Below are 12,796 nucleotides of genomic sequence, written 5' to 3'. Positions count from 1 at the left end.
ATTCAAGAGTCAACTGTACTTCTTCTCAGTTTTTTTAATGCAAATACAGAAGACCTCTTATTTATTGTAAGCAGTCTAAAAAGTCAGTTAAAACAGGAATCAAAAATTATTCCAAATATTTTTAATAGACTTTATTTTTTAGAGCATACAGTATGTAGTATTTTCAGATTGGCTTCTCTCACTTAGTAATGTGCACTTCCAGTAAGATTCCACCATCTCTTTTCATGGCTTGATAGGTCAGTCCTTTTTAGCTCTGAATAATATTCCACTGTCTGGAAGTACCACCGTTTATTTATCCATTCACTTACTGAAGGACATCTTGGTTGATTGCAGGTTTTGGCAATTATGAATAGAGCTGCTATAAACATCCATGTGCAGGTTTTTGCATGGACATCAGTTTTCAACTTTTTTGGAAAATACTAAGGAGTATGATTCCTGGATCGTATGTTTAGTTTGGTAAGAAACTGCCAAACAGTCTTCCAAAGTAGCTGTACTATGTTGCTTTCCCACCAGCAGTGAATGAGAGTTCCTATTACTCCACATCCTCATCAGCATTTGGCATTGTCAGTGTTCTGGATTTTGGCTATTCTAATACTTGTGTAGTGGTATCTCATTGTGGTTTTAATTTGCGATTCCCTAATGATATATGTTGTTGAGCATCTTTTCATATGCTTATTCACCATCTATATATCTTCTTTCATGAGGTGCCTCTTCAGATCTCTCGCCCATTTTTTAATTGGGGTGTTGTTTTCTTTCTGTTGCGTTTTAAGAGTTCTTTGTATATTTTGAGTTATATATTGGGTTACAGTCCTTTATCAGATATGTCTTTTGCAGTATTTTCTGCCAGTCTGTGGTTTGTCTTATTCTCTTGACAGCATCTTTTGCAGGGCAGAAGTTTATAATTTTAATGAAGTTCAAGTTATCAATTATTTCTTTCATGGATCATGCCTTTGGTGTAGTATCTAAAAAGTCATTGTCATATCCAAGGTCATCTAGGTTTTCTATGTTGACAAACTGATTCTAAAGTCAATGTCCACAAAATAATTTCCTGGGATTTTAACTGGGACTGCTTTGAATCTATAAAACAAGTTGGAAAGAACTGACATCTTGACAATATTGATTCTTCCTATCCATGCATATGGAATATCTCCATTTACTTAAATCTTTGATTTCTTTCATTAGAGTTTTGTAGTTGTTTTCCATATTTTTAACATAAAGCATGGAAGTGTACATTCCTTAACCAGTCCTGTAATGTGAAGCCAAGGTCTTCTCTTGAGATGTATCCAGAGTTCTGTTCATCTTTCTTATGAAATGCATACTCATAGTGAATACACTATAATTTCTAGTTACATTTTGTTTGAATTGGAGCAATAACTTAAAAAAACGCCTGCCAAACAGTCTGAGAGAGGCCTTCTAATTTTTATAATATTTTTACAAATCTTTTAATTTTCTTGCTCATACCTAATTAATACAGATTTATTTTAGAGGCTCACCTTTATTGTGTCTTTCCAAGGCTTTTTTTTTTAATTAATTAATTTATTTATTTTTATTTTTTTTGGCTGTGTTGGGTCTTCGTCTCTGTGCGAGGGCTTTCTCTAGTTGCGGCAAGCGGGGGCCACTCTTCATCGCGGTGCGCGGGCCTCTCACTATCGCGGCCTCTCTTGTTGCGGAGCACAGGCTCCAGACGCGCAGGCTCAGTAGTTGTGGCTCACGGGCCTAGTTGCTCCGCGGCATGTGGGATCTTCCCAGACCAGGGCTCGAACCCGTGTCCCCTGCATTGGCAGGCAGATTCTCAACCACTGTGCCACCAGGGAAGCCCTTTCCAAGGCTTTTATCTGAGCATTCCTACAGGAAAAAAATCTTTCTTTTACAGTTATATCTCATTGGTTTTCTTGACATTTAATTAAATAGTTAGGATATCAAGCTTAATTAGCATATAAAAAGATTGTGAGCATACAAATGATTCTTGATAAGCATACACCTCAACCAGTAGGAAAAGGGCCACATAGGCGCATAGGGAGATGCCTACCAGCTATGAACTTTACATGTGCTGCAAGTATTACATGTATCATAGAGGAACCAGAAACCACTCAGCGGTCAGCTAACAGAACTCCTACTGTTTGGGAGTTTTTCTGTTTGTTTGTTTGTTTTATGAAACAGAAAAATCACAAAGGAAAAAGGAACAAAAACCAACTTAATCTCCATACTTTAGAAACTGTCAATAGAATAGGTTTAAAAAATAGAATTTTAAAGGTTTTTTGGGGGGAGGGCATTGTGATGTTTACAGTGTGTTTGACATAAATTTTGCAGTTTGTTCTTTAATTATGAAATATTTTATATAGACTTTGATGATGGCCATTTTGACCGGAGTAAAGTGGTAACCTCATTGTAGTTTTGATTTGCATTTCTCTAATAATTAGCTATGTTGAGTGTTTTTTCATGTGCCTGTTGGCCTGTTTCATGTTCTGTATGTCTTCTTTGGAGAAATGACTACTTAGATCTTCTGCCCATTTTTTGATCCGGTATAAGAGAACTACAATGGACAGTGCAGAAACTTGCAACTAGTAGCAACTAAACTGTTACCACCGTTAGGCCCAAAGGGATAAGAAAAGGAGAGATGCCTGGAATCCAAAGAATAATCATGTAGAATTGGCCTCTTTGAGAGTAGCAGAGACCTCTGGTCAAGGGATATAGTCAGTCTGAGGTGACCTCATGGAGAGGGAGCCAGAAGAATACTCTCTGGTCTCTTTCTGATCTCCTACTGGCTTTCCCATTGTCCAAACCCATCCTGAAGCCACAGAACATGGAGAAACCATTGATAAGGTTGATACAGGTCAGCCTCCCCTGGCAGAGAGCAGAGTGGAGAAAAGAGTTAACTGAAGAGGTAGATACCAGTTATTCAGCTTTCTCATCCCATCCCACTCTCCTCCTTCCCTCCCTCCACAGAGGTATCACTAATCTGAATTTGGAGTTCAATTGTTCCATTCAAATCTGTGTACTTTTACTATACTTGTATATATCCATATGCACTACAGAGTATTGTTTAGTCTGGTAGTTATTAGAGTTATTCACCAAATACTTGGGGTGATCTTACCCTCAAAGCATATGGTAAGATTATCCTTCCCAGTCCCCTTAAAGTTCAGTGTAGCTATGTGACTTGTTTTGGACAATGAAATATGAGTGACAGTGAAATGTGCCACTTCCAGGAGAAGCTTTAAGAACTACCATGCAAGTCACATTATCTGCTTCCCATTGGTAAAGTGATCAGTGAAGCATGTGATAAAATGAAGCTTATATCAGCCTGTGACTCTAAATTACTCATGAACCCCAAGTAATCTATGCCGGCCATATCATGGCTGTAAGTCACTAAGATTTGGGAGTGTTTGTTAAAGCAGCATAACCTAGCTTATCCAAACAGATACATTTTGCATAGTTTTTAACTTTGTATAAATGGTATCCTACCATATTTATCATTCAGCATTTTTTTAACATCTTTATTGGAGTATAATTGCTTTACAATGTTGTGTTAGTTTCTGCTGTATAACAAAGTGAATCAGCTATACGTATACATATATCCCCATATCCCCTCCCTCTTGCATCTCCCTCCCACCCTCCTTATCCCACCCCTTTAGGTGGTCAGAAAGCACCGAGCTGATTTCCCTGTGCTATGCAGCTGCTTCCCACTAGCTATCTATTTTACATTTGGTAGTGTATATACGTCAATGTTACTCTCTCACTTCGTCCCAGCTTACCCTTCCCCCTCCCCGTGTCCTCAAGTCCATTCTCTACGTCTGCGTCTTTATTCCTGTCCTGCCCCTAGGTTCATCAGCAACTTTTTGCTTGACAGTTTTGAGATTCACCCATGCTGATGGATGGAGCATATACAAATATATATAATTTATTTATCTGTTCTCCCATTGATAGAACACTTAAGATACTTACAATTTTTGCTATCACTAATAATGAACATCCCGGTACATGCCATCTGTGCAGATGTGCAAGAATTTCTCTAGGGGATACACTTGGGGGAGGAACAATGTGCTTTTAAGCTTTTCAAAGAAAGTAACAGGTTCGGAGGAGACTTTGATCATTATGAACCGTAGTTTCCATCAAAACAGTTTTCAAAAATGTCTGTCCCTCAGGAGTGTGAAAACTGCCTTTCTCAAAACACTAAAATATAATATTCAGGAAAATTCTGTTTTAAAATTGGCCTGACCTTGAGAAGACCAAAGTCATCCTTAAAAACTAAAGAGACCCACCTTAGAGAACAAATGGTTACACAAAATAACACCAATTACTCTTTTAAAAATCTCTCAGGATAAAAGGCAAATTGAGATAAAGGAAAAAAAAATAGTATAATTTGGAGTCGGTTCTTGAAGAATTTCCTTTTTATAGATGTAATGAGAAATAAAAGTACATAATCAGTCACTAACTGATTAAAAGTATTATCAGCAAAGACAACTGGTGAATAAACAATGAGCTGCCAGTCATAGGTCGGAGACTGATAACACAGAATTATCCATATTATCTTTTCCATTCTCGGTCTAGGTTACTAATATCAAACAATCACCGTAAAAAAGAACAATCTGAACAACGGGATTGGTCACCCCACCCCCACCCCACTCCTGACCAAAGGTGCTGAGAAACAGAGAAACTAGTGACAGCCTAGTTTGTTTTTTAAAATCTGGAGTCTGTAACAATATACATGAAACTATTAAGAGCTATTCTCTAAGCAGTTGGATTGTGGATGCTTTTAATTTTTGTTTTTTTATATATACATGTATCTAATTTTCTACAAAATTAAATATTAAAAACACATTAAGGACTTCCCTGGTGGTCCAGTGGTGAAGAATTCGCCTTCCAATGCAGGGGATGCAGGTTCAATCCCTGGTCAGGGAACTGAGATCCCACGTGCCGCGGGGCAACTAAACCTGTGCGCCGCAACTAAAGAGAAGCCCACAACAAAGAGCCCACGCAAGCAACGAAGACCCAGTGCAGCCAAAAAAAAAAAAAAAAAAACACTCACATTATATATTACATTTAAATTACTTACGTTAAAAATTTGTTAATGGCTGGAGAAAAAGAAACAAAAATTTGTTTTTGCCCCCACATCAGCACTGCTCAACCGCCAGTTTCTTGACTTTCAGTGTAGGGCTTTCGAGTTGTCTTCATGCCTTCAGATCCAGGCCATTGGGATGTGCTCACCTCCAGAGGCTAGTGTGCTAATAAGAGGAAAATCCAAAAAAGAACCTTCTTTCCTAATGTCCAGAAGCTCTTCTCCCTCCCTCTAGGACTTTCTGAAGCCCAGAATAACAAAGCCTGTTGAGAAAGGTACAAACTGGCCCAGAGCAGAGGAGTGGCTCATATCACAGAGCAAGAGTGCCCATCCAAGCTCTAAGGTCCTGTTTCACCTGTGCACCATTTTCACACCAGTTCCCCCTACTCCTCCACAACACTTCACCCCATCCAAAGGTCTATGTACCCATTCATTCTTAAAAGACTTTAGAGATAGGAAAACTCACAGTCAAGTTACTTCATTTTACAGATGGAGATATTTTGAGAGAGGGAAAGCATCTTCTCCAAGGTCACACAACAGTACAGTAAATGTTAGATCTGACACAAGACCCATATAATAGGTAAAGGGTTAGAAAATTGGGTTCTGTAATGTGATAGACATGGGTTTCAAATCCCAGCTTTTCACTCCCTGAACCTTTGCTTGCTGAGTTGTAAATGGAGCAACCTAAGGTTGAACTGAGGACAAATGAGATCGTACGGGTACATGCTTTAGTGTACAGTGCCTGGCACATGGTACGCACCAAACAAACGACAGTTGCATTATTATTATTATTTCCATTAGAGCGTACGGAAAAACCCGAACGGACTTTTTGGCCAACCCAATACTAACACCTATACTAATACTAATATAACAATACTATTATATTGTGATATACATTTGCTGCTTTTAAAGCTACATCAGCTTCCTCTAGACTCTTACTTTAAGTAGCCCTTTTCTAAGATGACTTCACATCTTTGAAGTTTTTTGATCACTCTGGCCAAATTAAATATCACTCATTAACCTTAAGTGCCTTGTGCAAGACCTGTCAGTTTGCAGCTGACATACTGACACTTGCTCTAATTTCAGTTGTGATGCACCCACTGCAGTTCTTCTTTTTTAAAGCATTTCATTTGTAGTCACTTGAGTACATTCTGACACCCTGTGATTTTTAAAATCAAATAAATAATTGCTCAATTCCCTCCTGAGCTTTGATGAAATGTCAAAATCACTACAGAAATTGATGAGAATTTGTGAAGGTCTTGTCAGTAGCCCACTGCATCACCATTACCATCATTCCTAGTCAAACTCTAGGTGATTTAAAGAGCACATTTTGACCCAAATTCAGGTTTTAATTATAATAATTGGAATACAATGATACATTGACTGTTTATTTTTGTTTGGGATTAATTTGGATGGCACAGTCAGTACTAAATTAGGACCAGGAGAACGTGGAGGGGGAAAATACCCAGATAATTTTAAAATGAGTGCTTGTCCAATAACTTCGACCTCTTCTCTAAAACATTTTGTGCAGAGTGATGAAAAAGTATCACATTTTAGGACTGAAATTGGTCACCCTCTCTTCCCCTTGCTGGGTTTCCTTCTGATCAGAATTCTAGCTCACCATGACATGTACAAAAAATGGGCCATAGCAGAAAGGGAAAAGACCAGCCCAACAGAGACCCTGGACAATCCACAATTTCGAAAATTAAGAATTGGCTTCATTGAAATGGAGAAATCCCAAACCACGCATCACTCTGGGCAGGTGCCATACTCTAACTACACTCGCTGTTATACTGAAAGATAAAATAACGCTGTCAAAGGCGCAGATGGAACCGGCTGTAAAGTAGAGAATCAATAATGTCACTCCCAGAAGACTTACGTAGTTTACAAAGTCAAATCTCTTCTACAACCAGAACTGCATGAACTACCTAGACTAAAGTACCTTTTTGATAGTGCCCAGATTACAAAAGGTCTAATCACACAGTGAGAAGAGCCACAGACTGCAAACCTGCAGACTTGTGTAATAGTTCCAACAACTCCACTAACTGTGTGGCCTTGGGAAAGTCACTGTGCCTCCCGAAATCTCAGTCCTGTGGCAATATAAAACTGGAGGTACACCATGGATACAATGTATGTGAAAATGCTTTAGCAACTATGAAGCACTATGTTAATGTAATTGATAATTATAAAAACAATAACTGCTCTAAATATTTATTATACACGTAGCACTGTAAGGAGATAAGAAAAAACTTTAAAGTTGATCTTTATCCTCAAGGTGCTTACAATCACATTGGGGAGACAAAAGTGCTAATGTCAATGAAACTAAACTTCAATACTAGACAGCATGCAGCTGCTAAATGCCTTGAGTTTCCAAAAATCATTTGTAAGAATCATCTCATTTAACCCTCATAACAGCCATATGAGGCAGGTAGAATTATTACTACCATACCCATTTAACAGACAGGAATCAGAGTAAGTGAGTTACTTGCCCAGTGGGGCCACATGGGCACAAACCAAAATCTATGTCTTTGAACTCCTGATAAAGTACACTTTCTTGAGTCATACCATTCAGTCTGCTTATTAAGCTAGGTTAAGTAGTGTGGGCTCTATAACTTCTGTAGAAGTTCAGAGAAGGGATGAATGGTCCATGAATAAGAAATAACAAAGGTCTGAGAAGCCTTTATGGAGGCACTCCCAAAAGCTAGGTAGGATTTCAGTAGGCTGAGAAGCTATGAGAAAGCATTCACATTAAAATTCTGGGCTTTTCAAGTTAAACACCTGAGGCCCTTCAGAATTTTTTTTTTAAACATCTTTATTGGAGTATAATTGCTTTACAATGGTGTGTTAGTTTCTGCTTTATAACAAAGTGAATCAGTTATAGCTATACATATGTTCCCATATCTCTTCCCTTTTGCATCTCCCTCCCTCGCACCCTCCCTATCCCACCCCTCTATCCCACTTCCCTATCCCTGTGCTATGCGGTTGCTTCCCACTAGCTACCTGTTTTACGTTTGGTAGTGTATATAAGTCCATGCCACTCTCTCACTTTGTCCCAGCTTACCCTTCCCCCTCCCCATATCCTTAAGTCCATTCTCTAGTAGGTCTGTGTCTTTATTCCCGTCTTGCCACTAGGTTCTTCATGACTTTTTTTTTTTCCCTTAGATTCCATATATATGTGTTAGCATACTGTATTTGTTTTTCTCTTTCTGACTTACTTCACTCTGTATGACAGACTCTAACTCCATCCACCTCACTACAAATAACTCCATTTCGTTTCTTTTTATGGCTGAGTAATATTCCATTGTATATATGTGCCACATCTTCTTTATCCATTCATCCGATGATGGACACTTAGGTTGCTTCCATGTCCTGGCTATTGTAAATAGAGCTGCAATGAACATTTTGGTACATGACTCTTTTTGAGTTATGGTTTTCTCAGGGTATATGCCCAGTAGTGGGGTTGCTGGGTTGTATGGTAGTTCTATTTTTATTTTTTTAAGGAACCTCCATACTGTTCTCCATAGTGGCTGTATCAATTTACATTCCCACCAACAGTGCAAGAGTGCTCTCTTTTCTCCACACCCTCTCCAGCATTTATTGTTTCTAGATTTTTTGATGATGGCCATTCTGACCAGTGTGAGATGATATCTCATTGTAGTTTTGATTTGCATTTCTCTAATGATTAATGATGTTGAGCATTCTTTCATGTGTTTGTTGGCAATCTGTATATCTTCTTTGGAGAAATGTCTGTTTAGGTCTTCTGCCCATTTTTGGATCAGGTTGTTTGTTTTTTTGATATTGAGCTGCATGAGCTGCTTGTAAATTTTGGAGATTAATCCTTTGTCAGTTGCTTCATTTGCAAATATTTTCTCCCATTCTGAGGGTTGAGAAAACACTCCCATTTACCATTGCAACAAAAAGAATAAAATATCTAGGCATAAACCTACCTAAGGAGACAAAAGACCTGTATGCAGAAAATTATAGGACACTGATGAAAGAAATTAAAGATGATCCAAACAGAAGGAGAGATATACCATGTTCTTGGATTGGAAGAATCAACATTGTGAAAATGACTCTACTACCCAAAGCAATCTACAGATTCAATGCAATCCCTATCAAACTACCACTGGCATTTTTCACAGAACTAGAACAAAAAATTTCACAATTTGTATGGAAACACAAAAGACCCTGAATAGCCAAAGCAATCTTGAGAACGAAAACTGGAGCTGGAGGAATCAGGCTCCCTGACTTCAGACTATACTACAAAGCTACAGTAATCAAGACAGTATGGTACTGGCACAAAAACAGAAACATAGATCAATGGAACAGGATAGAAAACCCAGAGATAAACCCACGCACATATGGTCACCTTATCTTTGATAAAGGAGGCAAGCATATACAGTGGAGAAAGGACAGCCTCTTCAATAAGTGGTGCTGGGAAAACTGAACAGGTACATGTAAAAGTATGAAATTAGAACTCTCCCTAACACCATACACAAAAATAAACTCAAAATGGATTAAAGACCTAAATGTAAGGCCAGACACTATCAAACTCTTAGAGGAAAACATAGGCAGAACACGCTATGACATAAATCACAGCAAGATCCTTTTTGACCCAGCTCCTAGAGAAATGGAAATAAAAACAAAAATAAACAAATGGGACCTAATGAAACTTAAAAGCTTTTGCACAGCAAAGGAAACCATAAACAAGACCAGAATGTCTTTTTAAAAACTGTAAGGCCTCCCCTCTCTGGCCCCTACGGGTGGGCTGGCTGCCCTGAGGAGGCAGGGAGGGGAGGGCTGGGCCGGCTGGCGTGCAGAGGACAATGCCGAACTTCTGCGTGGCCCCCAACTGCACGGGGATGAGCACGCAGTTGGACCTGGCCTTTATCAGGTTCCCGTGGGATCCAGCCAGATGCCAGAAGTGGGTGGAGAATTGTAGGAGAGCAGACTAAGAAGATAAAACACCTGATCAACTAAATAAGCATTATTGATTGTGTGCCACTTTGAGACTTCTATGATCTGTAGAACTATACATTTTGCAGAGGCATCAGAAAACTAAAGAATGATTGGGTTATTTTATTCTCAAAACTAATTGAAGCAGATACTTGTGAAGTCATTGGGAGAGTCCTTATAGGACAGTTCTTCAAGATAATGCAATACCAACAATATTTGATCTTACCAGCTATTTGAATAATCCACACAGTAGACACAGAAAACGAATAAAAGAATTGAGTGAAGATGAAATCACGACACTGAAACAGAAAAAAACTGATGAAACTTCTGAACAGGAGCCAAACCATAAGGAAATAAAAACAGCAATGCTCAGAACCCCAGTGCAGAAGAAGGGGGTGAAGAGCAGGATGAAGACATTTTACCTTTAACCTTTGAAGAGAAGGAAAACAAAGAATACTTAAAATCTTTATTTGAAATTTTGATTTTATGGGAAAACAGAACATACCTCTGGATGGACATGAAGCTGATGAAATCCCAGAAGGTCTCTTTACTTCTGATAACTTTCAAGCACTGCTGGAGTGCCAGATCAATTCTGGTGAAGAGGTTCTGAGAAGGCGCTTTGAGGCAACAGCAGTTAACACATTGTTCTGTTCGAAAACACAGCAGAAACAGATGCTAGAGATCTGTGAGAACTGCATTTGGGAAAAAACCCTCAGGGAAGTGAGAGACTCTCACTTCTTTTCCATCGTCACTGACGATGTGGTGGACATAGCAGGGGAAGAGCACCTGCCTGTGTTGGTGAGGTTTGTTGACGAAGCTCACAACCTGAGAGAGGAATTTGTGGGCTTCCTGCCTTATGAAGCTGATGCAGAAATTTTGGCTGTGAAATTTCACACTACGATAACTGAGAAGTGGGGATTAAACGTGGAGTACTGTCATGGCCAGGCTTACATTGTGTCCAGTGGATTTTCTTCCAAAATGAAATTTGTTGCTTCTAGACTTTTAGGGAAATATCCCCAAGCTACCTACACACTCTGCTCTTCCTGTGCCTTAAATATGTGGTTGGCAAAATCAGTGCCTGTTATGGGAGTATCTGTCGCATTAGGAACAGCTGAGGAAGTTTGTTCTTTTTTCCATCGATCACTACAACTGCTTTTAGAGTTTGATAATGTAATTTCTGTCCTCTTTCAGAACAATGAAGGGAGGGGCAAAGAACTGAAGGAAATTTGCCATTCTCAGTGGACAGGCAGGCATGATGCTTTTGAAATCTTAGTGGACCTCCTACAAGCACTTGTTTTGTGTTTAGATGGTATAAATAGTGACACAAATGTTAGATGGAATAACTGTATAGCTGGCTGAGCATTTGTACTCTGTAGTGTGGTAACAGATTGTGATTTCATCTTTACCATTGTTGTTCTTAAAAATGTTCTATGTTTTACAAGAGCCTTTGGGAAAAATCTTCAGGGGCAAACCTCTGATGTCTTCTTTGCAGCCAGTAGTTTGACTGCAGTGCTGCATTCACTAAATGAAGTGATGGAAAATATCGAAGTTTATCATGAATTTTCGTTTGAGGAAGCCACAAATTTGGCAACCAAACTTGGTATTCAGATGAAACTCCCAGGGAAATTTCACAGAGCTCAGCATAGTAACCTGGAATCTCAGCTAACCTCTGAGAGTTACTATAAAGAAACTCTAAGTGTTCCAACAGTGGAACACATTATTCAGGAACTGAAAGATATATTCTTAGAACAGCACCTCAAAGCTCTTAAATGCTTATCTCTGGTACCTTCTGTCATGGAACAGCTCAAATTTAATACATCAGAGGAGCATCATGCTGACATGTACAGAAGTGATTTACCTAACCCTGACACGCTGTCTGCTGAGCTGTAGTGTTGGAGAATCAAGTGGAAACACAGAGGGAAAGATATAAAACTTCCATCCACTATTTATGAAGCCCTTCATCTGCTAGACATCAAGTTTTTTCCTAATGTTTATGCATTGCTGAAGGTCCTATGTATTCTTCCTGTGATGAATGTTGAGAATGAATGCTATGAAAATGGGCAAAAGCGTCTCAAAGCATACCTGAGGAACACTTTGACAGACCAAAATTCAAGTAACTTGGCTTTGCTTAACATAAATTTTGATGTAATATATACACTACCAAATGTAAAATAGATAGCTAGTGGGAAGCAGCCGCATAGCACAGGGAGATCAGCTCGGTGCTTTGTGACCACCTAGAGGGGTGGGATGGGGAGGGTGGGAGGGAGGGAGATGCAAGAGGGAAGAGAAATGGGAACATATTGTATATGTATAACTGATTCACTTTGTTATAAAGCAGAAGCTAACACACTATTGTAAGGCAATTATACTTCAATAAAGATGTTTAAAAATAAAAAAAAAATAAAATAAAATAAAAGCAAAAATAAAAAAAAAAAAAAAAAAATTTTGATGTAAAACATGATTTGGATTTAATGGTGGATACATATATCAAACTCTATACAAGTAAGTCAGAGCTTCCTACAGATAATTCAAACCATTGAAATACTTAAGAGACGTTTAAAATAGGCTTTTTCTTATATTTGATATTTGAAAAAATCTGTAAGAAGTTTGAAAATATCTTACAGAAAAGTTGTAAGGTGTACGTAGGCCACTTAATCACTGAATATCTTGACCTGTAGGCCTCCCATTGAGTACGTTAGTCGTTGATAACCTGCCTGTTTAAATGGCCCGTTTGAACTCCCATGCTTTGGAGACCTAACTGTTCTTCCAGAAGATAGCACTGAA

At 38.7% G+C, this 12,796-nt stretch overlaps 1 pseudogene; it reads left to right on the top strand.

Annotated features, from left to right (window-relative positions):
* Positions 1-9,882: 9,882 nt before the first annotated feature.
* Positions 9,883-12,552, top strand: LOC132357201 (52 kDa repressor of the inhibitor of the protein kinase-like; annotated as a pseudogene).
* The last annotated feature ends 244 nt before the right edge of the window (positions 12,553-12,796 follow it).

Source organism: Balaenoptera ricei, chromosome X, assembly GCF_028023285.1.
Source record: "Balaenoptera ricei isolate mBalRic1 chromosome X, mBalRic1.hap2, whole genome shotgun sequence".
Classification (NCBI taxonomy): domain Eukaryota; kingdom Metazoa; phylum Chordata; class Mammalia; order Artiodactyla; family Balaenopteridae; genus Balaenoptera; species Balaenoptera ricei.
The sequence above is the reverse complement of the archived record's forward strand: the minus strand, read 5'-3'. Positions and strand labels throughout refer to the sequence as shown.